Genomic DNA, 27,139 nt, shown 5'->3' on the forward strand with positions numbered 1-27,139 from the left:
GTGAAAAATAATGATATATGTTTAGCATCCTCTTGAAACGGCCGCCTAGCCTATAATGCACTGTCTTACGTAGGGGAACAACTCGCGAACGCGAAGCGCTGCGGCGCGGCGCGACGCGGCGGCCCACACGGCGGCTCACGCGAAGAAACAAACCGTTGATACGTATGGAAGTGTCACACGCAGCGTACTATGTAGGCGAACGCGAAGCGAAGCGATGCGACACGGGGTGAATCAATCCTTTGATACCTATTCCTCCGTGGGCGATCTTGTTGCGATGTTGCGAACGCGAACGCCGTGGGCCCGCCGCGCCGCGCCGCTCGCTTCGCGTACGCGAGTTGTTCGCTTACATAAGACGCTGCGTAATTAGTAGTGACCCTGCCCTGCCTCAGAAGCAGGAGGCCTGGGGTTCGAATCCCGAAATGAGAAATTGCGTTTATTTATTATGTACAGTATGAGGAACTCTATATCCAACAAATATTATCAAAATCTGACAAAAAGTTATCGACCACAAAATAAAAATTACGAATGAATCCTGGAATTTCACAAAGAACACATTATATTTATTGACTGTAAACAATCCATAATTATAATATATATCAATTACGAAACGAAATCAATTTTTCATTCATCCGTCATTTCACGTATTACGACCGATGTTAGACGACCGGTCTGACCTAGTGGGTACTGGGTAGTGACCCTGCCTGTGAAGCCGATGGTCCTGGGTTCGAATCCCGGTAAGGGCATTTATTTATGTGATGAACACAGATATTTGTTCCTGAGTTATGGGTGTTTTCTATGTATTTATCTATTTAAGTATGTATAACGTCGCCTAGCACCCATAATACAAGCTTTGATTAGTTTTAGGGCTAGGTTGATCTGTGTAAGATGTTCCCTAATATTTATTTATTTATTCAGTTACATTATTAATGTATTAAGTATTTCACAATAACTATAAAATAGGTAGTAGTTAGCTATATTATTTCCACTATTTTCCAACAATATATATTTACCCAGCAAACGTAGGCTATTCAAGCCAAAATTTGCTATGTGAATTTTCTATTTCAACCCGCTATTCGAGTAAAATAATGTCGCTATTCCGCACAGAGGTTCATAAAAAATGTACAGAGGTCAGCCGGTCATAAGCGCTGGTAGTGTAGCAGTAAGAGCGTCCGATCCGATATCGGATGTAGGATCTGCGTAGTCAGGCCGCGGGGGCGCCGTCTTTATAATAGCGGTCACGCACACTTCAACAAACATTATGCCTACACATACGCACAAACAAATATTATCGGTCCCGCAGCTGACGCTTCTGATATCGGATATCGGAAGGCGCCTATGAGAAAACAGCTGCAGGAGTGTCATATGGCATTAAGTCCGATTTTTTTGCGTTATCTATCGCTTTTTTAGTAATACTGATTTATTAAATGAATAAACAAATACAGAAAACACGTATGTCTTACATCTTACTACCTTCGGGCATCCGATATAGGATCGGACAATGTGAAAACGCTCTAAGGGGTGTGTTAACGAGACGGAGGTCTTGGTTAAGAATTTAGAATCGGTCCCATAGGTACATTTTCTTAGATTTCTTGCAAGATTGATGATTACTAGTATCTACCTTAACAGGTAGAGTTACGAGTAGACCAAGAAAAGTCTGTAACGATTATGATAGCACACGCAGTGCAACAAACGTCCAACTTCTATGAAATTATGACGTATAAATAACACTTGCACTGCGTGTGCTATCAAAATCGTTGCAGACTTTTCTTGGTTTTACTCTAAGAACGATCCTCAACTATGAAACCTGGGTCGCTGTGGTTTAAGCAGGTAACAGGTAATTCTAACTAACTTCGATTGTATGGCAGCGGGCTCGTGCAACTCTTAAGAGCTATCGATTTAATGTATTTTCTTTCAAATTAACTTTTGTAACCAACTCGATTGATTCAAAAATTACTGTTTGAAGTCAAATAAACCTGACGTAGTACGAGTATTTAGATTCCTAAATAATAAGAATTGACCGAAAACATTTCTAATGGTTTTCAATACGTGAAGTTAAAATTTGGAAGATTTACCTACTGCGAAACCATAAATTTTCGCTGAACATACGTGGGGGTCAAATCGGTAGCGTTACTGAGGAGGAGTTGGGAGGGGACAAGAGTTCAACCAATAGGTTGTAATCTAGCAGCGCCGAGAAGAAAACCAATGCATTGGTTTATTTCCGCACGTCTCATCTTCGCTCATCTACGCCTCAGTGGAAGGTCCTCTATCATTGTCCTTCGTTTGATCCGTATTAAACGTAACACTAGTTAGAGAACCGCCTTTGTGTCACACGTGTAGGTCTGGGAATATTTATGGCGGCGGGACCAAGTTCACGGCCTGAATGAGGATAAAATTTAAAAATAAAAGAACGTCGCACGCGCCGGTCCGATTACGTGTCGCCATGTTTATGTTGATAGAGTTTGAGTATATAGTTTTACCCTGTTATTCAAAAAAAATTTAGCAAACCTAAAAACAGGACATATTATATTTGACACACATTTATGAATAACGTTATTTATTTATGTATAGTTATGGGAGTTAGTTATAGTTTTCTGGAGTTATGGAAGAGGCCTAGCTAGCTCAGATGGCAGAGCACTGGGTTAGTGATCCAGTAGCCGTGAGTTCAAGTCTCAGTCAAGAACTGTCTTCAATTTTTCCACTGTTAAATTTATTCTAACCTTAAATAGCATCGTTCGCAGATGTTTTGCTTGATACAAAATTTATTTGGAGCATATTCAGTTTACTCACAGTCACCACACCATTAAATTTAGGTTGGGCGCGCTGCCACTTACGTCAGTGGCGCTGGCGAATGACGACTTCTACTGTAAATTAATTTGTATTTATGTAAGGTTGTCCATCGCTGTTCAGTGTCCAGTGTCCAGTGTCCAGTGATGGACTCCTGTGCATCTGGAAATGAATATAGTTACTTTAGGATTTAGTTTAATTTTTTTGTAATAGTTAAGTAGATTTTAGTTTATTATGTATTACTGTAAATTATAAATTTCTACGAAAATTGAGTTCTAGAAATGTACATGGGTTTTCGTGGTATAAAATGATTTAGGATATACTCGCAATATTTTACAAGTAAAGCAGGTGCTTTTGATGTGTGAGTACCTGCGTCATAAACGCTTCATAATGCGGTGCCTGTGTAGTGTGTAGTCTGTGCACGTAGCGCACTATATGATGTTAGGATATTAAAGGTAGTTGAAGAGCTGCATAAGTATTATCATCTACATTACAGACAAAGGACGTGGCCTTTTAAAGTTTGATTTCTGTCGTACCGAAGCCACCGCGGGGCCGTTTATCTGCCAAGGCAAGACAAGGAAAACTGCCTACATTTTCTCTGCGCCTATTATGGCATTTTCGGTATTTATTTGCCACGTAATTCAATTATGAAAACAAAATGTGAAACAAAGTCGACCGTCCAAATACCAACACGCAATCTCTCTTAATTATACTAGAGAAACGGGGTGAACAAACTCCCACGGCAATTTATATAATTCAATTGCTATAAATTTATCTAATTAGACCGACCTATCGCTCGCGCAGAAATCCTTCACATACGCAACAAAAAGAAAGCGAGGCCTATGACCCTACCACAATAAAAACTGCATGAAACCATCCGGGCTAAAATTATAATGTCGACGCACTCCCGAGCTGTCGACCTTAAAAAAATACAACCCAATACCAACCTTAAAACCACATGTATATAAAATTCAGAATTATCCGTCTACTTGATTCACGAGATGTCCTTTTGGCAACAAACTACCATCGCCATTCAAGACTGCTCAACCCAATAAATGTTACAACTCAGTCTCCATCAACCTGAATTCAACCCAAGGACAAGTGCGTAAAGTTCAAACACGAGCCTCGTCATGGGAATGCATGCACAGGAGTCATCGGAGCCTGGATAATGCCCTTTGTTCGTCGTTACCATTCTTCGAATTTCAACTTATTGGCTTTTAGAATACCGTTCACATTCGTTTACGATGCCTGCGCCCTCCAAAACTAAATGTCGTAAGTGTTGCCTGCGCGCGTAATCTAAAAACAACTTCAAGGGTATCTTGACAAGGTTGTTTTTAGGTTGGTTAGTGACGTGGAAGATTCAGACTGGTGTCATGACATTGCATTCCTGGCGATGCGAATGACTGGGCGATGACAACGACCAGACAAGGGCAGTACTTGCTCATGCGAGGGGCATCGGCTACGTTCGCTTGTTGCAACTATGTGGGGTACTACATCAATGGATATCTGCAATGTTTCTAATTCAGGACACGTTAGATTGTTTCCGCGAGGCAATTGTAAGTCTGAGCGTCATTTCTGAGGATATCTGAGACTCGATGCGTTCGTGATTGAACTTTTAGCTCTGTGGATGACTATGGCGCCACCATGGGGGCAATACGACATATCTGACCGTTGACAGCTGAAACATAGTATGGTGTCGATGATGTGCGTTGTTGTCGCTTGAACCTCGCGCAGAGCCAATAGAAGTTAGGAAATTTTTTGTTTTAAGAATCCCCGGCAAGCTCGGCCGAATTTCAGCTTCCCATACAAATGGAGTTTCGTTCTCATAATAAAACTACTACCTAACTAACTGGAAGAAATCCCTTAAAGGGATAAGTTCGCCTTTGTACTGCCTATTTCTGTGCCATATTTGTGTTCTATGTCTTTGTACAATAAAGAGTTTATACATACATACATACAAAACTACGTGTTGCATTGTAATGAATCTTTGCACATACAATAACATTAGTTAAATCTAGGTCTGTAATTAGTTTATATAGCGCTAGTAATAAAACTAACAAAATGGAGCAAAAACAAGTTTTGTATGAAAATAAAATTCTTAAATTCACTGTATTTTTTAACTATGGTATCTGAAGCTACATAAACTTATTTTAGAGCCAGATATAACTTATCCTATTGTAAGTAGCTACAAAGTTTCAGAGCAATCTAGCTAGTCGTTTTAAAATGAGAGAATAACTACGTTTGTATGGAGAACTGAGCTTGCCTAATAAATACACCTATACTTCTAATATGGGTAAAGTAAAAAAAAAAAAAAAAACAGTACCATTTCGTACCTTGTCACTGTGACAAATGGTACTGAAATTAAATTCCTTTAACGTACATGTAAAAGTTTGAATGATTGTTACTTAATAATAAAAACACAAAGACCGGCGACGCGCACTATTACACCCCTGAAGTTATAAACGACTATTGTCTACTCACCTAGTCCTCTTACCATCAGATGGACCGTATGCTTGCTTGCAAAATTCATACTATAATGAGATGTTAACAGTAGGCCAAGCACATGATTGGCGCGACAGTATCTCGCCGAGAGATAGGCTACCCGTCTTTTTCTAATTGTATTAATTAAAGAGGGACGTAGGACGTAGTCCATTTCGCGGCGAGATACTGTCACGCCAGTTATGTGCTAGCCCGGCTGTATAGCTACAGGTAGGCATATAGCGTAAATATGTATCTCAGTTCCTGACACTGCCACAAACGTAATTGTGCCATTTTCAACCAAAACGGTACTTATTGTCGCTTGTCAGTAAGGCGCTATTTCCATATAGCTTCAATTAGAAATCAACTTTATCATCAACAAGCGACAATGTGGTACCTTTTGGTTGAAAACGTCACAATTCTTAGCAATGGAAGTGACAAGCTGTTACCTAAAACCCAAGTGTCAGTCTAACTCCAAAGGTAGACTGACAAATACTGAAACGTTTACCCAAATTATACAGACAAGTTTGTATATTCAGAACCGAAACATACAAGGGGAGGTCAATTCAAACTCACCTACATTTGGCATCAAAATGATATCTAAACAATGTCATTTTGTTCACTTTTCCCCGTGCGTCCCGCTCGTGTCAATACATGTACCTATGGACAAGAATGAGCGAAATGCAGGCGCGACTGATAGCTAAATGATCATTTAAATATCATTTTGATATCAAAGTATACGTTAGAATTGGTCTTAAGGAAACAGTCACAGAGAATTCTATATGCAGGTGGCTTTGAAACACAATGAATAATATAAATATCTGCGCAGATCTAAGCTTTGATGTTACATTTAGTGATCTTAAACTTGGCCGAATTAATATGGGTAAGTGTTTCTAGTACTTAGTTTCTAAGCTGCTGTGGAATCCGAGTGATCTAGGTGGGTAAAACACATTTTCGATAAAGGTCACTAAATTACATTACGTTATATTTGAACGCCCCCTGCAACTTTTCAAAATGTCGTATGTATTCGTATTCGGATAGTTGATATATGCCGTTAAGTGCAAACGTCAAAAAAATACGATTTTATTTTTTTGTCCGGAAATACACATCACTAGTTTTTTTTGGAATAACTGGTAAATTTAAGCGTTATTTGTTTATTTTACAGATTTCATATTTGGAATTTTGATACGATGCCTGTAAGCCAAGATCCGGTCTTACCCGAAACGGTAAAAGGACGGAAGCTAATTATCCGATCTTAAATTCTCAGGGATGCTCAAACTTTGTACGTGTCACCACTATTTCTGATTAATAATTTATGTATTAAATCACAATAAAGCTCCCAAATCATCTTGTATTGATCGCTACACTTAACCAAGTAACGCTGCAACAATGAATTAAGCTCCTAAAAACAAATGTTTCTATCTTTAATTTTTATAAATAGGTTATAAAAACGCAGACTCATATTATTTTACCCTTATGTCCTCTTTCATTTCATCACCTTTCAACCTACCGTATTTATGGTGTCAATGGATCCACGTGGGTTCATTGACTCCCCATGAATTAATTGATCGTGGGATCAGATGTGGACCTAAAAGTTTGTCAACCATAATTTCTTGAATATTGAGTGCACGGTGTAATAGTGCGGATCGGAAGAAAAAATGCAAAATAAAAATCCTGTCGGATATGATAGCCCGTATTACTGCTAGACCAATTATTCTATATGTTAATCAGTGGGTAAAACCGGTTATTTTCCAATAGTAAACTCTGTGGGACCGGCAATAGGGCCGAACTTATAGGTTCGTCCGTTTTTACACCGTCAGTAATACTGTGAATTTATTTTGTTTCCTATATGTAATCACTCATTACACGCTCACTATGACGTCTAGAAAGATAATAAAATTCAATTATTTAGAACATTTCATTTTTGGGTCTAACCTTAGATCGAACATTAAGTTGGACAAACCACATAGACAATGTTTGTAAAAAACTAAAGAAATATTCATATGCCTTACATAATTTGCGAAAAGTAGTAAACCAGTCGACTGTTTTAATCTCTTATCACGCTCATGTTACATCAACTTTGAGATACGGGGTTATATTCTGGGGTAATTGTACTGATAGAGAATTAGTTTTCAGAGCTCAAAAAAAGTGTTTACGATCAGTATGCGGTATACAAAACATGGAATCATGTAAACCCTACTTTATTAAGCTAAATATTCTTACGCTTCCCTGTCTCTATATATATGAAGTCGCATTATATGTTAAGTATAACCCTGATCAATTCTCCTATTTCATAAGTTATCGCCATCAAAATAGAATACAATCTAGATCATGTAAAACAGCGTTACTAGCAAAAAGCTTTTTTGGAATGGCACTAAAAATTTATAATAAGCTACCAAAACAAATTGATGATTTAAAGAAATTTTAAAAAATGTTATATGATTTCCTAGTAAGTAAAGCATATTATTCTATTCAAGATTTTTTGTCTGATTCAGGAGATTTCATTTCCTTTTAGTTTGTTGTGTTGTGTATATTTTATTAAGACTAGTTTATAATTTCACGCTACGGCTCTGTAGCTATTTGTGTGCCATGTGGCGAAACATTGTGATACTATATTATACATTTAAGACCTGTTGTACATACCTATGTTTAACAAATAAATAATTTGGAATTGTATTTGAATCATGTCCGAAACCTAACCACAAGCTGAGAAATAAATCCAACATCATCTCAACCCACCTAAAAACGTCCGAAACTTAGGCGAACTCATCTTAATGTTGCAACAGTAATACAGATGTAGTTGATATCCAAAAATCATCATAACGCTGCTGTAGTATGATGACCTATGATCATGATGATGATGATACAAACAAACATTAGCATATACCTACAGCTTTTGTCTGAAACTAGATTAGCAATTAGCCAGTGTCTCAATAGACCATGGATCGAAAAGCAATTAATCAACCGTGTCCAAACACTGCAGGCTTCTGACTTAAAAGGACTTAACTCCATTAGTTTCTTACTCATAAATGACCTTTTAAATAAATAATAAATGCATAATGGGATTAGCGCATACATACATATATAGGGGGAAAATAGACAGAAGATATTTGGTTAAATGATCGGTAATGTTTACCACATTGTCCCGGCCAAGACTGACACCGTTCGAATCTGCTACATAGTCTAATTGCAGGAATCGAACTCACTGCGGTTGGACCGCGCGGTACTGTTGTTGTGTTTGATTCTTCGTATTTATTTCTGACTGGCTAACAGGTCTAGAATTTATGAGTCAAGTTGCGCCTAATAAAGACAAAGCGAGTTGATAGATTAGTTGTGGTCGATTGACTACCACTATGTTATGAACTATGAGGATGAACTGTTTTGAAATTAAGATCTGTCGCGTGACCATGGTCACACAATTAACTATATTCGCAGTATGAAGTCCACTGCTGGACATTAGCCTTCACCAATGATCTCCACAACGACTGAAAACGTCTTACTGCAAATATAGTTAATTGTGTGACCGTGGTCACCTGACAGATCTTAATTGAAACAGTTCATCCTCCAGAGCATGCAGCACTGGCAACCTTTTTAGACTTGTAAAACTCGATAAGAAAAATCCGTAGCCTGCGTGAACGGTGAGGTCTTATAGGTACCTGACCAAAAGATTGTACTGTTGCCCCTTTAACAAGCAATGGAGTTTGAAAATAAAGCACCGGGCTATTGGCGTGTAGAATCAAGTAAGATCGATTAAGACCACATATTGGCAGGCCTTCCAACGCAGGCGTTCCAAGTCTTGAACACTAGGTTTACTATAGCAGACGCAAACCAAACTGACGACCGGGGTCATATCTCTATCTCTCTCACCCTTCCTTCGACCACGCGAGCGTGAATGAGAAGTTTTATGACCGGTCATCAGTTTGGTTTGCGTCTACTATAGTCGAGTCGAATCACCCAACGATACTCGGACTGCATCATCGTTACCAGACAATAGATTCGAACGAGCGGTCACGTCCCACACCCAAGATTAAACTATTAATATGCAAACTGCATAGACGCGCTGATTGATGGATCACTGCACCTTATTCCTTGGAAATAATGCCGGTTTTACCCTGGCCTTTGATTTGAGGTTGAGATCAGGACAATATAAATCTTATGGAAGTAGAATAAGGTTGGTTTTGCCGTGGATGGAATAGTGTCGATTTCAGTGACGCAAGGAAGTTTGGTGTGTTTGTTGATCATAATATTATATTGATTTTTCGAACTATTGAGTTATAATATGATCATGTTAATGTATAATGCATCATCCTGCAGATAATTCATGCGGCCGCTTTAACTGCATAAAAATGACAGATAATAATTGTCTCTTTCAGTTAGCATTTGTCTCTTTCTAATGCCAAACAACACTGCTGTTGAAATAATTAAATATTGTTGTTAAAGAGCTCCTAGCTAAACATTGAAGAAGCATCGCCCTTCGTCAAATGACTTACAGTGCTCTCACACTAGCTGATAAATAACGTTATGTAACATTGTGTGACGGGGACATTATAATATTAAACCAAATAGTATCAATACTATCATGTTGTCCCTGTCACACGATCTTATATAACGTTATATAACAGCCACTGCGGGAGTACCATTAGTTGTAGGACTCGACGTTTATCTCCCTCATACTCGTAGTAGTGAGTCGGTATTTGGTCTAGAAGTTTTCTAGAAATCGATTTTCGCCCACGTCATCTTGGATATGGGTATATTTAATATCAATGCATTTCGTATTATAATCTGAACACGAATATATGATATGACAAGCGCGAAAATGGTATAATCCATTCAGTAGTTTTTAATCTAGAGCAGTTCAAGATCAACTGCATTTTGAAATTTTTGGACGTTTTCTTCTAATTTGTTAGACCAGGTAGTGAAAATGCTGGAGTATCTAAGTTATATATTTGTAATCTACTCACAAAGCCCTTTCATTTGGTACCCCACATGGTATGTTTAAAAGAAAAAAGTTAAAAACTTTGTACTGCCGACTTTATGAGGTCACAGTAGCTATCCCCACCATTTTCGCGCTTGTCATCTCATATATTTTTGTTCAGGACATCAAACTGAATGGAATGATAGATATTTCCCCATATTCGAGGTGATATGAACGAAAAGTAACCTAAAAACCTGTTCCGCCGCCCTATTATAGTACTAGTAGAAAAAGGGCAGATGTAAATCGTGATTATACAAGTAAAATTATAGTATTTTTCCTTAATCATGAACTTTCGAAGATAACGCAAAAAATAAAATATGTATTAACATATTAACTTTATTAAAATAAGTAGCAGTTTAGCGAAAAGACCGCCAGTTGTCTGCCTCTACATTAAATTAAATCAATTGTTTCTTTTGCATATTTTTACTGAGGTGTGCCAATAAAGAGTATTCTATCTATCTATGTAAATTACTAGCAGTAAAATGGTCACCTAAGTATTACTCTTTACATTTTTACACTTCATTTCGAAGGCACTCTTAAATGGGGAAGAGATTTTAATGATTAAAATAGGGATATAAATTACTATTAGTAAAATAGTCAGCTAAGTACCGATACTCTTCTCCTGTACTTACATTTTTGCACTTCTTTTTGAAGGCACTCTTAGTAATGTCACAGGGCAGACACGCTATACTCGTACATCATAAATCACTTGCGCTTCTATGTGTGAACGGCACGTCTGTACACGCGGCATGCGTCATTGTGTGAGACTGTAATGTAAGTTGCTTAAAAACAGTACTGAGCGGTCGGCAAATGGTCGTCAATCTGGTGTCGCGGGACGAGGTAATTCGAATCGGGGCGGGGCGGTGCGTGGCCGTTCTGTATGATAATAAATTACTTATTCTGTGGTAATGTTGAGGAAGAAATTTCAAAATTTTGTGACCATCAATGTCGTTTTCTTTTAGCCCGAGATCGTCCGGATTACAGCGATCACCAGTTAGCTAGAGTGTGGATGACCGAGGCTCTTTTGTACGGGTATGAACTCTAGATTTTTAGAGTTACGTAACCTACACAATGACGCCTCAGATGGAGTGAATGGACTTAGCGCAGCACTAATGGTTTAACACTTCGTTCGATAATTGCTAATGTACATAAATAATGGGGTTACGTAGTGAAGTGAGAAACAGTGGATTTGGTTATGAACCGTTGCAAGGCGTATTATTGTGGTAAATAGAGTAGTCTTAAACAAGCAACACACATTTTTTTAAATATATTTTAGGTTGCCTTACAGAACAGAAGTGACAATAAATAAGTGATTTAAAGCGGGCTGAAGTGTCATGGCGTAGGTATGGTCAATTTATATCATCCTACTCACGAAGTCTTACAACTACATATTCCCTTTCCATAATAATGGCCTACAACTTGCGGCTTGGTATAATAATGGTAAACATTTCAGTACCGACATTTCCCTAAATTTACAAGACCTTTAAAGGGGAAATTTCATCGGAAACGTCTCACCTACAAATTGCTTTTTAAAATCCTACATTGTGCTTGTACATAAATAACGACGATCTCATTTCATTCGAACATGAGCCCTAGAGGAATGTTCGAAGTTAAAAATATCAACTTGATTTGTCATTCATTATGAATTATGATATGCTACGATTAAGATGCAGTGAAACTTGCGCGCGCGTGCGAAAGTAAAGGTTGCATTCGTTTAGCGACTGCAGTAGTGACTGCTGTTGCTGTGTTAATGATACAGAATTGATGTCAGCAATGTATCTGACAACCTCCTTGATAAAACGAGTTACAAATTGAACTTAATTGGGACAGCAATGCAATTTATTAAGAAAATTGACAGTCAAGGCCGTAGCAGTAAAGGTGACGTTCAGATGATGACTGCAGCTGCATTACTGTTGCGCCATGACTGCTGCGACGCAGGCGCTGCCGCTGTCAATTTTCTTGATAAAATGAGTGACGTGCTTACTGCTGCATTACAGCCGCGATTAGAACGTCAATCTATCACTCATTTTATCAAAGAAATGTATAGTATGAATTTTCTCAAATGATTTTTAGGCCTTACACCCTAATCCATTAAACAAAGCCTTTGTTTCTTTAGAGGCGCCTTAATACACCGCACCTTGGATGTGACCTGGCACTACTTTTCCCCCAATTAAAACGCCTGGCAATGTTATATTCGAATTAAATACATAATTAGCTATTATATCAGCTAGCTCTATAAATTGCACACCTTCAATTTTTTTACAGCCCCTTTGTTGTCCATCCACTCTCACACCCACCGCTGAACAGCTGCCAGGCGCCCGAATTAATAAATATTGATAGTGTGGCATGCTAACTAGAGGGATTTCGTTGCTCTATAAATTGCAAACCTAATTCCGTAGCTAGCTCTCCGTCTATAATCGAAATATCTCACAATTGCGTTAGCAACGCGACAGCAATCACGAATTAATTTGAAATCTTAACGAGAGGGATTTTAAGATGTCAAATAAATTAAATAAATTTGAATTCAGGGATTAAATCGGACACGGATTTGATGTAAACTTGAAACAGGGTTCCATTTTACAGCCCGTCTTTATTATCTCACTAGATTAGATTAGATTTAGATTTATTTATTTCAGGACAAAAAATTACACTAAACATTTGCGTCAATGTCAAAATTATACTTATCTTCTTATCATGATCGTCAAACATTACATACTAACAAATATAAAGTAAATTAAAATAATTTTCTCTCCCAATAAGGATCGTCACACAAGTATGTATAAACAAAAACATGTCAAAAATTGATGTCAATCTAAGCAATTTAGAATCATTATTAAAATGTCAAACAAAAATAAAATGTGGAAAAAGACGTAAATGGCATTTTTAAAATACAATAAATAATTTGAATCATAAATAAAATTAAATATATCATTACAAATGGACCCGGGTATGTCCTTAAACTACGTCCAAAAGGACCCGGGTATGTCCTTAAACCACGACCAAAAGAGAGGTATGGGCACTGTGAATGACATCTCGCTTTGTGTGGTAGGGCACAGGGCAGCGGATGTCATTCCAGATCAAGAGCAGAGCCCAACTGGGGAGGTACCTCCACCTTACAGAAAACCGCAGCCAAATAACACTAGACCCTACTAATAGTGTTGTGTTCCTGCCGGTGAGTAAGGTTGCCAGAGCTCGAGGGAGAGGAGTGTTAGGGTCGGCAACGCGCATGTAACTCCTCTGGAGTTGCAGGCGTACATAGGCTACGGAGACTGCTTAACATCAGGCGGGCCGTATGCTTGTTTGCAACCGACGTAGTATAAAAAAATTCAATTCCATGAACTCATTTATAGAGTACAGAGGGTTATCTAACAAAAAATGGCACAGCAAGCTCAATAAGGCTTGTGTTGTGGATTAGCTTTATGAGTGTACCTGGGCTGATTAATATAGATGTTACCAAGGGCCTGACACTCTTTGATAGAGAAAGATAGTCTTATTGCGATTCCTATAAGAAGAATGAGAAAATAGTGCCATGCTATCACTGACCGGGTGGCATTATAGGTAGGAGGCGATGGCGAAATACCGAAATTTATAAGAGTGAGAGAAAAAATCCTATGCTGTCAAAATTTTATATGAATATCCTTTCCCTACCTCGGTCGCTCGGCGGCGCGTCTATAACTACTTGTATATACTACGTCTATGGATGTTACAGTATATAATGGTGTAGCATACAAAGTTGTGCCGCTTGAATCGGCATATTTCAAGTAAAATTGCATATGTGCTGACCTAGGCTCTCTGTAAACGCTCCATAATGCGGTGTCTGTGTAGTCTGAACTGGAAAAGCACTAAGATTATGATTAGGAGGAGGGAGTTAAGTATTGCGGAGGAAGCAAAAGAGAGTGGGGGAGAGAGTGAGAGAGAGAGAGAGAGAGAGAGAGAGTTTTAAGTTTCGTTATCGCTCCATTACTGTAGAATGATTTCCTGATTATTCAAGCAAATAAAAAGCATTTACGTAAAAAACAATTAAATATTAATTACGGCAGACTAGAAAGGCCGCGAGATAAAAGTAAGAATAAACCTTTGCTTAATAAAACCCAGAATTCGTAAAAGCGGACTAATGGTACTCGAAAACCAATCTTGTAGGTCCGAGTGTTCCAGTCTCCTCTTCAAGGTGTTCCACGTCATAAGTGGTAGCGGATATGCCATTAAAGTTAGTTGAGACAGATTGTAACCACGGGAATAGTTTACATATGCACCTACCCGTACTCGCACCTTGTAGCTATTTCTAGAGTAGTTTTTTTCTTAAGACGAAAGTGGAGGACCCGCGCTAAATCGGGTTTTTTATACAAACGTAGTCCTCATTTTCCTCTCTGGATATTAACATGATTGAAAATATTTTGACACAAATAGTTGTATATTAACCACAGCTTTCGAATTTTTAATTATTATAAGAGCATTTATTTAGGAGACTATAGGTACCAGTTATTTTTATCCCAGTGGCTGAGGGTATAATTATCAAATACATTCTAAATAAAGACACTAAAAATTATACAACAGTTATTCACCACTTATTTATGTACACCTTACATCAAAATTATACCAATTAATTAAGACATAATATAAAATACCTACAGTTAGTACAGTAGGATCAGAAAGTAAATAAAAAATTCAACATGTATTACATTCATCTCGCTCCCGTCTTTTACTTGTACCACTCTCAACGTTCCCAGGATTGGGTACTTACGCCAATCGCTTTAGGTTTTAGAGTGCGGACGTCATGTGTTAGGGATTTTTCCACTTAATTAATTAAAACGTGGAATGTGTGCCTTTGATGTGAGTGTGTGTGACCTCCGGCGTCTGTTTATGTGCGTGACGTTGATGGCACAAAGGGATTCATTACGTAATGTGAATGTGCAAATATATGTACCTAAGTATGTATTTTTATATATTTTTTAAATGGCTTCCATCAAATTTATAATGATTTCGCCAATATCAAAAGTGTACTCGTAGAGCAAGACGTTGCTCGGTAGTGATAGCTGGATTTTACAAAAAATTACAACGAACCATGTATATACAAGTAGTTATAGACGCACCACCGAGCGACCGGGGGTAAGAGAAAGAATATTCATATAAAATGTATACTACGCAATTTATCCGATTTGCATGTCTTTTCCATGTCTTTTCCAATGTCTTTTCTCTTTCACTCTAACAAATTTCGGTATTTCGCCATAGCCTCCTTGCTATGAATGCTATGATGCCCGCATGATGCCATAACCCAACCATGAAAAAATGCCCGGTCGGTGATAAAGACAAAGCATGGCACTATTTTCTCTTTTCTCTTATAGGAATCGCAATACAAGTAGTATATACTATGTCTATGATTGCAGACAATCAATCAATAAATTTTTCAGGTAGTATGGCTCCATCGATACTGTCGATGATTTCGCCAACGTTAAAGTGGGATCCACGTGGGATCGAATTAATATTTCTTGATTAAAACATATCGGCCATAGGGCATAGCCAGTGTACGGTAAACAATAAAATTATGGGCCTCTAGGGCTCTAGCCAGACACGGTTAGAGGTAGAAATACCAAATGCTCTTAGAGCACGACGTTGTTCGGTGGTTGTTGTAGTTGTCTCGTAAAACCGATAGCTGGATTTTACGAGAAGCACGTGGACTACCGGCCGTTGACTCCAAAAAGGTGGTTAAACACGCTTTGAGATTAATTCTCCATTCACTGCACACTACCACATTAGATTACTGTATAATAAAGCTGTCGATATTACACATTAAACAATATTTATGAGCAAAAAACAAAGGAATTAATCACGAGGCTACTATCAAGATGGCGTTCGAACCGGAAGTCCTATGATTGCAGACGATCTGTAGGTAATTAAGTTGTCAAAAGTGACAGTTTAATTAGTTGTCTAATGACAGAGACACACGAAAGGATATTACGAGGAAAAACGCTGCGAATTTTAAATTAAAATAAGTTTTTATATAAGATATTTTATATCTGATATTCATTACTAACACGAAAAACCTGTCTACCTGTAGTAGGTAGAGAAGGCAATAGAGAGTACTCTCTCCGGTGGGTGTTATGCCTAAGGACCAAAGTCCTATGAGTTGGTTTGGAGTATAGATTGTAACTGACATTCGGAACTCCGTAAGTGCGATGTAGAGAATGTATGGCGCTTCATATAAAATTACACTCTTTGTATAGGAGTGGCTATAATAACGCCATCTTGTTGAGTTTTGTGGCACGACAGTGATAGACAGAGGAGACGTCACAGATTTGAAGCTTTGCTAGTATGGCGAGAAATCATAAATCATAAATTATTTATTTGCATGAATAGGGTCAGATTACAGTTGTTACATATTATATACATAAAGTTTCTCCTAATTCAACCGTCCACAAACAGCATGCAAATATTAAAATGTATTTCTTAAACTACACAAGTACCTATCTATTACATTATATACATTATGTACTACGTTATATTATGAGTTATTTAAATAATCGTTAATTGAATAAAACATTTTATTTAACAGCCACTCATGTAGGGTTTTCTTAAATTTATTAATTGGAAAGCATTTAATGTCAATTGGCAACTTATTAAATATTTCCACACACATAGCAGGGCAATATTTGTTAAAAATTGCAGTTTTTTTTGCATTCCAACTACAAGTCTTTCACCGTCTCTGATATTTCTAGGGTATATGTCACTAGCTGTAATAAATAATTCAGGGTGTTGTTTTACGAATTTGGCTACTTCAAAAATATACAGGCAAGGGAATGGCAGAACTTTAAGCTTAAGAAACATCGGTTTACATGACTCGAGAGTGGCAATACGACAGATGGCACGAATACATTTTTTTTGACATCGCAATACTCTTATAATATCTATACCATTACCCCAGAAATCAAATCTCGAAGTAGGTACAAGTACATACGTACCGGCACGCCGTTTAAATGATTTGCACAGTAAAATTTAGTTCCTACTTATTAAGAAAATACAAGCTTAAAATTATATTGATGTGTCAAAATCACTTGTTATCTAAAACAGTAAATACCAAGTTGTAACGGTTTGCTATAAAACTTCGTTCGCGTTTGGCGCTTTGTGCTGGCCGGTTGTCAAAATTTAAATTTTTGCAGATCTCGTTCGGTAATCTGTCACAGGAAAAAATGGTTATGTTCTGTAAGAGATTGTTGCAAATAATCTTTTAAATATCCTTAATTTATAAATATCGTTAATATCTACCTTGATCAAATTTTCATCAAGTTTTATTGTTAATAAGCTGTGTGCGTCTACTGAATATTATATTGATTAATAATAGGAATATTTTGGACTCTCCAATCCCATGGCGCACGCTGCAGCGCATTCCGGACCTTCCCATGTGCGGGCCCGGATCCGGGACAGTGAAGTCGGACACCTTCCTCCTGCAGTCCCGGATCCGGAACACTGAAGCTGGCCACTACCAGTGCTGCGCGCTACCACTAATATCCTTTACTAAGGATTTGTTCGCGATTTTATTAATCTGTGTCGGTTCAGTTAACAAGGACCCACGGCCTTGATGAACTTATTTTAATTTTAATTAATATTAAACCTCTTGTAAATGTTTCTTTCTACTTCTTTCTAACTTACCTAACCCTTTTACATGCGACGCTAAACGTCACAAAGTTACCTAGTAAAATTCTCACATAAAATTTCAAACACTAAAACGCTATATTGAATCCAAAATGGCTGTCACGTTCTGTCGAAATTCGTAAGTTTCCCGTCATTTCGCACGTATCTGTGCGGTTTCGTTACCACTAGACCATTCACTTTCATTTTATTGCTACGTATACGAGCATGTTAGGCTATTCCTAGAAGATCGCTCGTTTTGTGTTTTGGTGTCTACCTAACAATATCACGCACGACTTGGGACAGTTTCTAAGACTTCAGTTTTAGTTTTATATTTGATCATGTATCATATACACACATTTTGCCATTAAATCATGACTACAATAAAGTAAGCAAGGACCTATAATCTAAGTACAATTGTCAAACTTAGGAGGCAGTAGGCATGCCAAATTGCTCGTAGAATATTCAATGGAATGGCTGGACAAAATTAGTCGATGCTGTGGAGAAGCATGTCTGAATCTGAATGTTAAACATTCTATTCGAAACTTTTGAACATTAAAAAAGTCATTAAAAATTTCACACTTCATTTACGAGAATCCTATGAATATTACAAATGTGCGGGTATAACTAATTATTACTAATAGGAATATTTAAATCAATCATACAAAAGCAGCTGATCAGAAAACCGGTGAAATTCAGCATACAGATAGGCTAAACCCGCATACAAGATGTTTCCATTTAGTCAGAAATACGAGAATAATATTAAACGGACGAAGAAACAATTCAAAAATATTACAGACTCAAATTTAAATATTCAATTAGATATCTCGGTAGTCTTACTTATTAATACGCTGCTTAGAAACTTGCAGCCATCTCCGGCCGTGTGTTCCGCCATCTTGGGCGGCCATATTGACTCCCGGAAGGAAGTCGAGTTGGGAACTTGCCGGAATTCTCCTTGCCGACGTATTAGCCGTTTATTCGTGAATGGCTTTAGTAGTTTTGGATGCTGACTTCAATTTGCTGCATGGAATATTGTGTGGGTAATAATTAATTTACAATATAGTCACAATTTACTTTAACATGGAATTTCTTTTCATTACTGGAATTTATTTATCTAAAATATATCAAAAAACCGGCCAAGTGCGAGTCGGACCCGCGCACGAAGGATTCCGTACCATTACGGAAAAAAACAGCAAAAAAAGTCACGTTTGTTGTATGGGAGAGCCCCATTTAAATATTTATATTATTCTGTTTTTAGTATTTGTTGTTATAGCGGCAACAGAAATACATCATCTGTAAAAATTTCAACAGACGGACAGACGGACAGACGGACGGACAGACGGACAGCGGAGTCTTAGTAATAGGGTCCCGTTTTTACCCTTTGGGTACGGAACCCTAAAAATGATGTACATGTGTTAATACAACTTACTTAATGCTTGATTTATAATGAAATGAAATGATTTTTTTTAATTTCAGGCAACTATATTGGCCCATAGATAAAATACCTTAAAAGTTAAAACTAGCATAGGTACATAGCATTATAAAATATATCTTAAAACTAAAAACACAATTATAATGCTAGTTACTCAACGTTAATCGATATTTAGAGTGGTTCGCAAGGATCGGCTTACGGATTCGGGGAACTGTTAAATTGGGCAGTCAAGTCTGAATAGGTTCACTTTAGATCTGCTTGTAGCTGGATCAACGTGCTTTTAAGATAAGTCCGACATTTGAAGATTCTAAAGCATTCTTAAAAGAACAAAAACTATGAAAATTATGTCAGCTTCGGCTTTTCTAATTAGGTATCTATACAAAAACATCGTAAGGAAACTAGCCTAGTTCCCGCTCTGGATCGGGAGGTCATCGGTCAGAAACTCAGAAGGCAGTCACTTTTCCCCCCCAGAGTGGACCCCAGGCTCCTCAAATGGGCCTTGGTAAAATACCGGGAGGGAAGAAGGGAGGAAGGGAGGGAAATACCAATTCGAGGAGGATGATGATAATGTAAAGTAATAAAAAGTGAAAAACGGTAGGTACATGGAGAAGGCCAAATATAATCTTATAAGGCATACGACATTCAGAAAATATTTACATCGATGAATTCTACTTTAAAATGTAAATATCTAACGTTCATTATGTGTAAATTACTTATTTAATTAAAGAAGATAATTATAATTACGTGCACGTTTCAACATTACTCGAGCTACAATATCGTGACAAAATTGTTTTACGCATAAAGAAAGGTCAAAAGCAATTTCGCTCTGACGAGTCAAAATTACATTATTTTACAGCGAAATATTCGCCCAAGATATATCTTAACAAGCATAAAAATCTACAAGCACCCGAACACTTGTGAATCGGAATTAATTATTTAAGAGAGATTTGATTGAAATTGAATTTTATTAGGCCATTGACGATCGAAAAGGAAAAAGTTAAAGAACATTTTTAGGTAAATTAGCAAGCTCCTATCACAATCAATTTTGTTGAAATTTTGATTTTACTAAAAGTTGATACGGTTTATAATTGCACTGCGCGTATACGCGTTTTAAAAGTGTGCACCCAAATATAGAAAACTCTTATCTCGAGAAACTCTGGTATTTGAAATACGACTTTATTGAAAATAGGGTTGGAACAGAGAGCTTTCAAACGCTTTTTACAAGGCGATTATCAAATTACCAAAGATATTTTACTTCGTTTTCAATTCGTTAAAAAGATGATGATTTAATTCATTTTACTGATTTTTCTTGTCTTGAACAGAGAGTGTTTTACTGAGTTAGTGATTGCGCCACAGTTTCTACACATTGTCTTATCGTATTATTAAAATAGCGATAGAGATACGTATAAACATAAGGTCAATGTGAATAAGACCGGCATATCAAAATGTGTGGAGAAGACCGTCACATCTGCGTTTACCTCTCGTATTTGTATTGTATACGTACGTTGTTCAGAAACATTTAGAAACGTTGTGCTTCGCGTCTTCTGTTTTCCGGCCGCCTGGAACAGGAATATCAGTACAATCGCAAGAGTAAAAAGCGACGCATGAGCTTGTAGACGGTCTTACCCACGTTGACTTTATTCCTAACAAGCTTCTACGCGTGCGTGTGTGCGTCTATGCGTGGGATGATGATGACTGAAAAAAGCTATCCTACGTCCTTCCTCAGGCGTCAAACTATAGTCAAACCAAGAAAAGTCTACAGATATTCTGACAGCACACGCAATGCAGGTGTTATTTTAAACGTCAAACTTCTATGAAATTATGACGTATAAATAACACTGGCACTGCGCGTGCTGTCAAAATCTCTGCCGACTTTTCTTGGTCTAACTCTACCAAATTTAATGGTTCAGCGGTTTAAGCGTGAAGAGGTAACAGACGGAGTTACAAATTTCATCTAAATTGAGTTACAAGTAATATTAGTAGTCTGACGTTATTTAATAGACCGATGTTATACAGGCTAGGTTTCCAGTCAGGCAGAACGCAACAGACTGCAATTCCCAGTTTAACTGAACTTTAAACGTTGTTAAAGACTGTAAATGAAGGTAGGTAGATTACTATTTCCATCCCCGTGCCAAGATTTCATTTTAACCGCCCTCATAAACGCTACAACAATAAAATTATTGCCGAGAGCCTCGGGCTATATTTTACGCTACCTTAATTTAAAGCCAGTCACTGTAATTCTTTTTTCCGGGCTAATATAAAGCTTGGTACACATTTATGCATTTTTTAAAGTATTTTTGTACATGACAAACAAAACTTAGAGTGATCACTAGATGAGAGAAGTATCCATAATTATTGAGTTTATCGATATAGGAACTCCTCATTAAATTTTTCCTCCAAAATTACGATGTCTATACATGACCATTTAAGCTTTATGCCAGTTTAGAACTCATGTACTTATTGCGTGGACAAACTTTCGACCCTTTAAAATATCACTTTTTTATCGTGTTGATTATTTAACTTTAAATAAGTTCTATATATATTGTAACTTGAAACTTTCTATGGCAATTTAGATTTGAGCTTCCATTATGGAAAAGTTCGACTCGCACTTGGCCGGTTTTTTATTTATTTGACGCGTTAGTGTAAGGCCTGAGTAGACGCTCGAGTTGGGCGTGCAGCGGTGCGGGGCGTGCGGCGTACATGTTAACCTTTACGACGCCGTGTCAAACACAAAAGCTGTCATCCAGACGCCACGTCACCGAAGTGTCAAAACTGAAATTGAACTTTATGCATATGCATGTAGGTCTATGTTGCTCTGTGGTCTATAACCGATTAATCGGTCTTTGGCGTTGAACCTACGGTGCGTATAAATCGGTAATTGGCGTCCAAAAGGTTAAACAAATGCAAACTTATAGGACCGGCCTTAGTGCACGCTGCTCGAATCACTTGTGAGCCTGACGCCACGCTGCACGCCCCGCCGACCGCTCCGCTTCGAGCGTCTACTCAGGCCTTATACTTAGTCTGTCCCCCCTTAACTGTCGAGATACGAAAAATTTAAATTCCAAATATCCGATTCCATCCAATGGCCGCTATAATTTGGGCCAATCACGGCATCGCAATTTTCTATGCTGAGTGCCAAATCTGCATATGCAGTTTTCGGTGCACCACAGTTCGAATTTGGTTGTAAAAAGGGCTGTGTTTATTATGGTATTGCGGTTAGATAAGACCTTTCGGTGTTGTGAAAATTTTTGTATGCAGATTACTTGGGAATAATGACGCTGGTTCAGGTTCCGTGTTCGAAACAATTGAATGTGGTGGCGGGTGGCGATGTTGACTTGTACGTAGAACTACTTAACTGGTAAAAATAAGTAAGTAGTGTCTGACCGAAATCAGATTTCTTGCTGAAATGGAAACCGAAATCGTAGGTTCGGTTTTGCTCGGTTTTGTCTTGATTTTGCCAGACATACATGTCCATGCCAAGTTTCGTGTAATTTAACCTTTTCGACGCCTCGTGTCAAACACAAATGCTGTCATCCAGACGCCACGTCACCGAAGTGTCGAAACTGAAATTGAACTTTATGCATATGCATGTAGGTTTATGTTGCTCTGTGGTCTGTGACCGATTAATCGGTCTTTGGCGTTGAACCTACGGTGCGTATATATCAATCATTGGCGACCAAGTTCAAGCATGTTTTAAAATGACAGCGTGACTTCGATTGTACGGGAGCGGCTTTTTGGCCGCGGGTTCGTGTGACTGTTAAGAGTTAGGGTAAGTAGTTGAATGTTAGATAATTAATAATTATATCGCGGTGTCAACGGCATAATTACGACGTAGATACCTATTATTGACAGTAAAATTAATAACAGACAGTGGATCATAATCAATAGAACGATAATGATTTGTTTACAAATATATGCGAGATGTTATTACAATATTTGAATCGTATTTATATTTCACAGTCAGATACTGTTAATCTCTGTTATAGAAGTTATAGTTGGTCAAACCAAATTGTCAGTAAATAAGAAAAAAAAAAACTATACCTATAAAAAAAAATGATGTTGTAGGGTGACCATGATTGTAGATAATCAAATAATCTTTAAACAGGAAAAAGGTGTGATTGTTTCACTTGAATACGAAGTTGAACGATACATTACCATTGACTGAGTGTGTAGGGTTCTGTTCACGTCTCTTTAATCAGGGCAGACACCATTACCTTTAGCCACCCGATCACGCCCGATCACCCGATCACAGTAGCTACAATCCTAATGTCTATTTGCAATCTTGACATTCTTGACACACGTGTCGGGCATTGATGAGGATGCTACTATTATCATTTGTCACGCTCTAACACGTTCGGTTACGTGTTAGGAAATGCAAGAGAGAGCTAGATTACCAACATTATATGAGCATATTGCCGAAATTAAGAATCATTAGGGCGAGTATAGGTGGTCACTAAAGCTGACGCGGATTTATGATAGAAATAATCATGAAAACATGTCAGTTTCATTTATTTACAGTGGTATATCATAACCCTGGATACCATAGCAATATATTTTTAGTATAAAATAGCTAGTGACATAACCGAGGGATCTGACGAGCAAAATTTTAAACAAAAATATATTTTCAGAGTAAATGAGATAAAAGGACCCACGCGACTACCATTTACGCAATGGCGCGCCATGTCCTTTTCATTATTTTTCTATAAGTAGCCTATGCTTTCTTGATATCACATGGCCGTTGCTACCAACTTTATAACATTCAAATCGCTCTATGTTCGCCTTCGCCTATGGTTCGCCTAAACTGCACGGTGTTATCAATAGGTACGCATCTCGTTGCGTGCAAGAATCACTACAAGTCAAATCATGGCCATAAAATCGGAATCTCACTGTATATTGTGACATGAAATGCTTACCTATACCAAAGAGGATATAATAAGATAGAGCGGTACTGTCATAGTACATTTTGTAACCACTGTAAATTCACTGCCATCTAATATCGACACACTTTAAAACTAAAAATGAAGATTTATAAAAATACGTTACAATGTATTTAAATATGGATAAATGATTTTTTTATTTGAATTAATTATTTTTATATGATTTTGACCCATGTTCTTTCACTGATATGCGTTAAAATTATAAATAACAAACGAAACCGTCAACGCCCTCTATACGAGAGTAGGCCAAAGCTAGTGGCGCCCTCTGATCGAGAATCAAATTTTCGTGATTTTTGAGGCACGTTTTTTCCTTAGACTGTATCCATCTATTACGGAGTTATATATATCTATCTTTGCCTATATACCCTTAAAACTTTAAGAAGTAAGCGAAAATATCTTAAATAAATCACAATATCACAAAGCTTTTAATTTATCTGACGTTCGTCTCAAGTAACACGACGCAAATTTGAATACGTCCGTAGATACGAACTCACTTTGACACTTCCCAGTCCAACTTCCTTTAGGCTTTTTATAAATGTAAATTCCAGCATTCTCTCAGTTCGCGATTTTTCTGGATAATATTTGCGTAAAACGGCGGCAGCTCCTTTATTATCATGGCTTCCGAGGAAATTCATCACAATAAGGCGCTAAACTTATTTCAGTATTATACCGTCATGCATAATAAAAAAGAGAGATATGTATTTCCATATTTCATATTTATTTATTGCATCCATGGTACACAGGTGTTATATAATAGTTTGTTTCACATAGGCCCTGGTAGGGCAAGGCAATTATCTTAAATCTAAAGATTAATTTATATATGTACAATATATTTGACAGTGTCTTATTTAACTTTTAATAATTTCATAGCTGTATTATATAATATATAGTTATTTCTAAAGTCAATAACTGATTTTATTTTACCAAAAATTATAAAATTAAATATACAATAATAATATACATGCTTAAAACGATTGTAAGTTTATGTCAAAAATATCGATACCTATCAATGAGGATATAATAAGATAGAGCGGTACTGTCATAGTAAATTGTGTAACCACTGTAAATTCACTGCCATCTATCGACATACTTTAAAACTAAAAATGAAGATTTATAAAAATACGTTAAAATGTATTTAAATATGGATAAATGATTTTTTTATTTGCATTAATTATTTATATATGATTTTGACCCATGTTATGCGTTAAAATTATAAATAACAAACGAAACAGTCAACGCCCTCTATACGAGAGTAGGCCAAAACTAGTGGCGCCATCTGATCGAGAATCAAATTTTCGTGATTTTCGAGGCACGTTTTTTCCTTAGACTGTATCCATCTATTACGGAGTTACATCTATCTTTGATACCTATATAATGTCAATTTCAAGCTTAAATTAAAAATTGTAAAATGAGACATGTCCAATAAATACACTAAACTACAAAAGAATTACATTTCATCTTCCAAAAAATCTTTAAGCCTGTAACAGCACTTATTAATTAAAAAGTCCTTTAACTGCTTATTGAATAGCGTTTCTGATGTCTGCAATTTAATGTCGTCGCTGATTTTATTATAAATTTTGATGGCCATCATGTTTGGGCTTGATTTATGTAGCTTTAGTAAAGAACTTGTCGGTGGCGCCAGGTTATTCTTAAATGTACTTTCAAAACGTCGAGGACGGTCGGCAATTTTTGGAAAGAATTCCGGGTATTTCCTGTCAAATTTGCAGATTTCTAAAATGTACATTGATGTTAACGTCAAAATTTTGTATTTAATAAAGTAGGGTCTACAATCGTCGGAGTCTGTAGTGTTGGCTAGTATTCGTATGCATTTTTTTTTGAAGGACAAATAGATCATTATTGTCAGTACTGTTTCCCCATAGAATTATCCCGTAACTGAGCCATGAGGAAGCATAGGCGTAGTAGGCAGTCAAAGCGCATTGAAAGTTGGTAGATTTTTTTAATTCTCTAATGACATATATAAAACTGGACATTTTGTTATTGATTTTATTTAGATGCGATTTCCAGTTGATATGAGAATTTATGTCTATTCCAAGGAGGGTAAAAGCGTCTACCTCACACATCTAGGGTTTTTCCGGTAAATTTTACCTTGTTTTATATCCCAGCGGTAAAATCCATGACACAACACTAATCACTTCAAAGCACTCACTCAAACATGCCAAGGAATTTAAATTTCGTATTTCGACATTCGAACGATTTTAAATTTCGAATAGAACGTTAACACTGGCCGGTTTGCGTGTAGTTTGCGCGCGGCCGACGTCGACGATTTGAATGAACGATAAACGAGCGATTACTCGGTTAGTGGTGGGATCGATCGGTTATCGATACCTTACTGCATTGCTCAGTGATTTATAGTGCATTGTGCAACGAGGCCTATGTGGTTACATTTGTTAACAAGAGTCAAACATAAACTTTTTCTGATATTCCTTGAAATCTAACCCCTTTACGAGATAGTGTGTTGAAAAATTATCAATTACACTTCCTTTTTTTTCTTCATTATTAATGTGTGTTTGTACTCATTTAATCTAAAAAGTTGTTTAAGTCGACAAACTCGTACAAACCATCAACATAAAGTATTAATAGTAGAATAATCACGATGTCAAAGTTCAAATTCATTGTAAACTATAATATAATCACAAGCATCGATAACGTGCAATACATTTTATCTAAAAGGCGAATGACCGTATGCTTGCCATTATAATTTAATCCAATAATAAACACATTAGTTAGTAAACAAATAATTATGTAGTTAACCTATTGATCGCCGACAATGTCCACAGAAGTGTTGTACAACCTTCATGTGTTCCAGTAAGGTTGACGATAGCGCCTTATAGGCATAGCTTTCAAAGAGTTTGATCATAGTTCTAGTTGAATTGGTCAAGAATTATCTCA

At 37.2% G+C, this 27,139-nt stretch overlaps 1 protein-coding gene across 1 annotated transcript in view; it reads right to left on the reverse strand.

Annotated features, from left to right (window-relative positions):
* Positions 1-26,481, reverse strand: part of LOC134747107 (brain tumor protein) — a 429,209-nt gene extending 402,728 nt beyond the window's left edge. The window contains exon 1 of the mRNA XM_063681682.1: positions 26,336-26,481. The gene's annotated coding sequence lies outside the window, so the exon portion shown is untranslated. The remainder of the gene's footprint in view (positions 1-26,335) is intronic.
* Between the last annotated feature and the right edge of the window lie 658 nt (positions 26,482-27,139).

Source organism: Cydia strobilella, chromosome 14 (assembly GCF_947568885.1).
Source record: "Cydia strobilella chromosome 14, ilCydStro3.1, whole genome shotgun sequence".
NCBI classification, from domain to species: domain Eukaryota; kingdom Metazoa; phylum Arthropoda; class Insecta; order Lepidoptera; family Tortricidae; genus Cydia; species Cydia strobilella.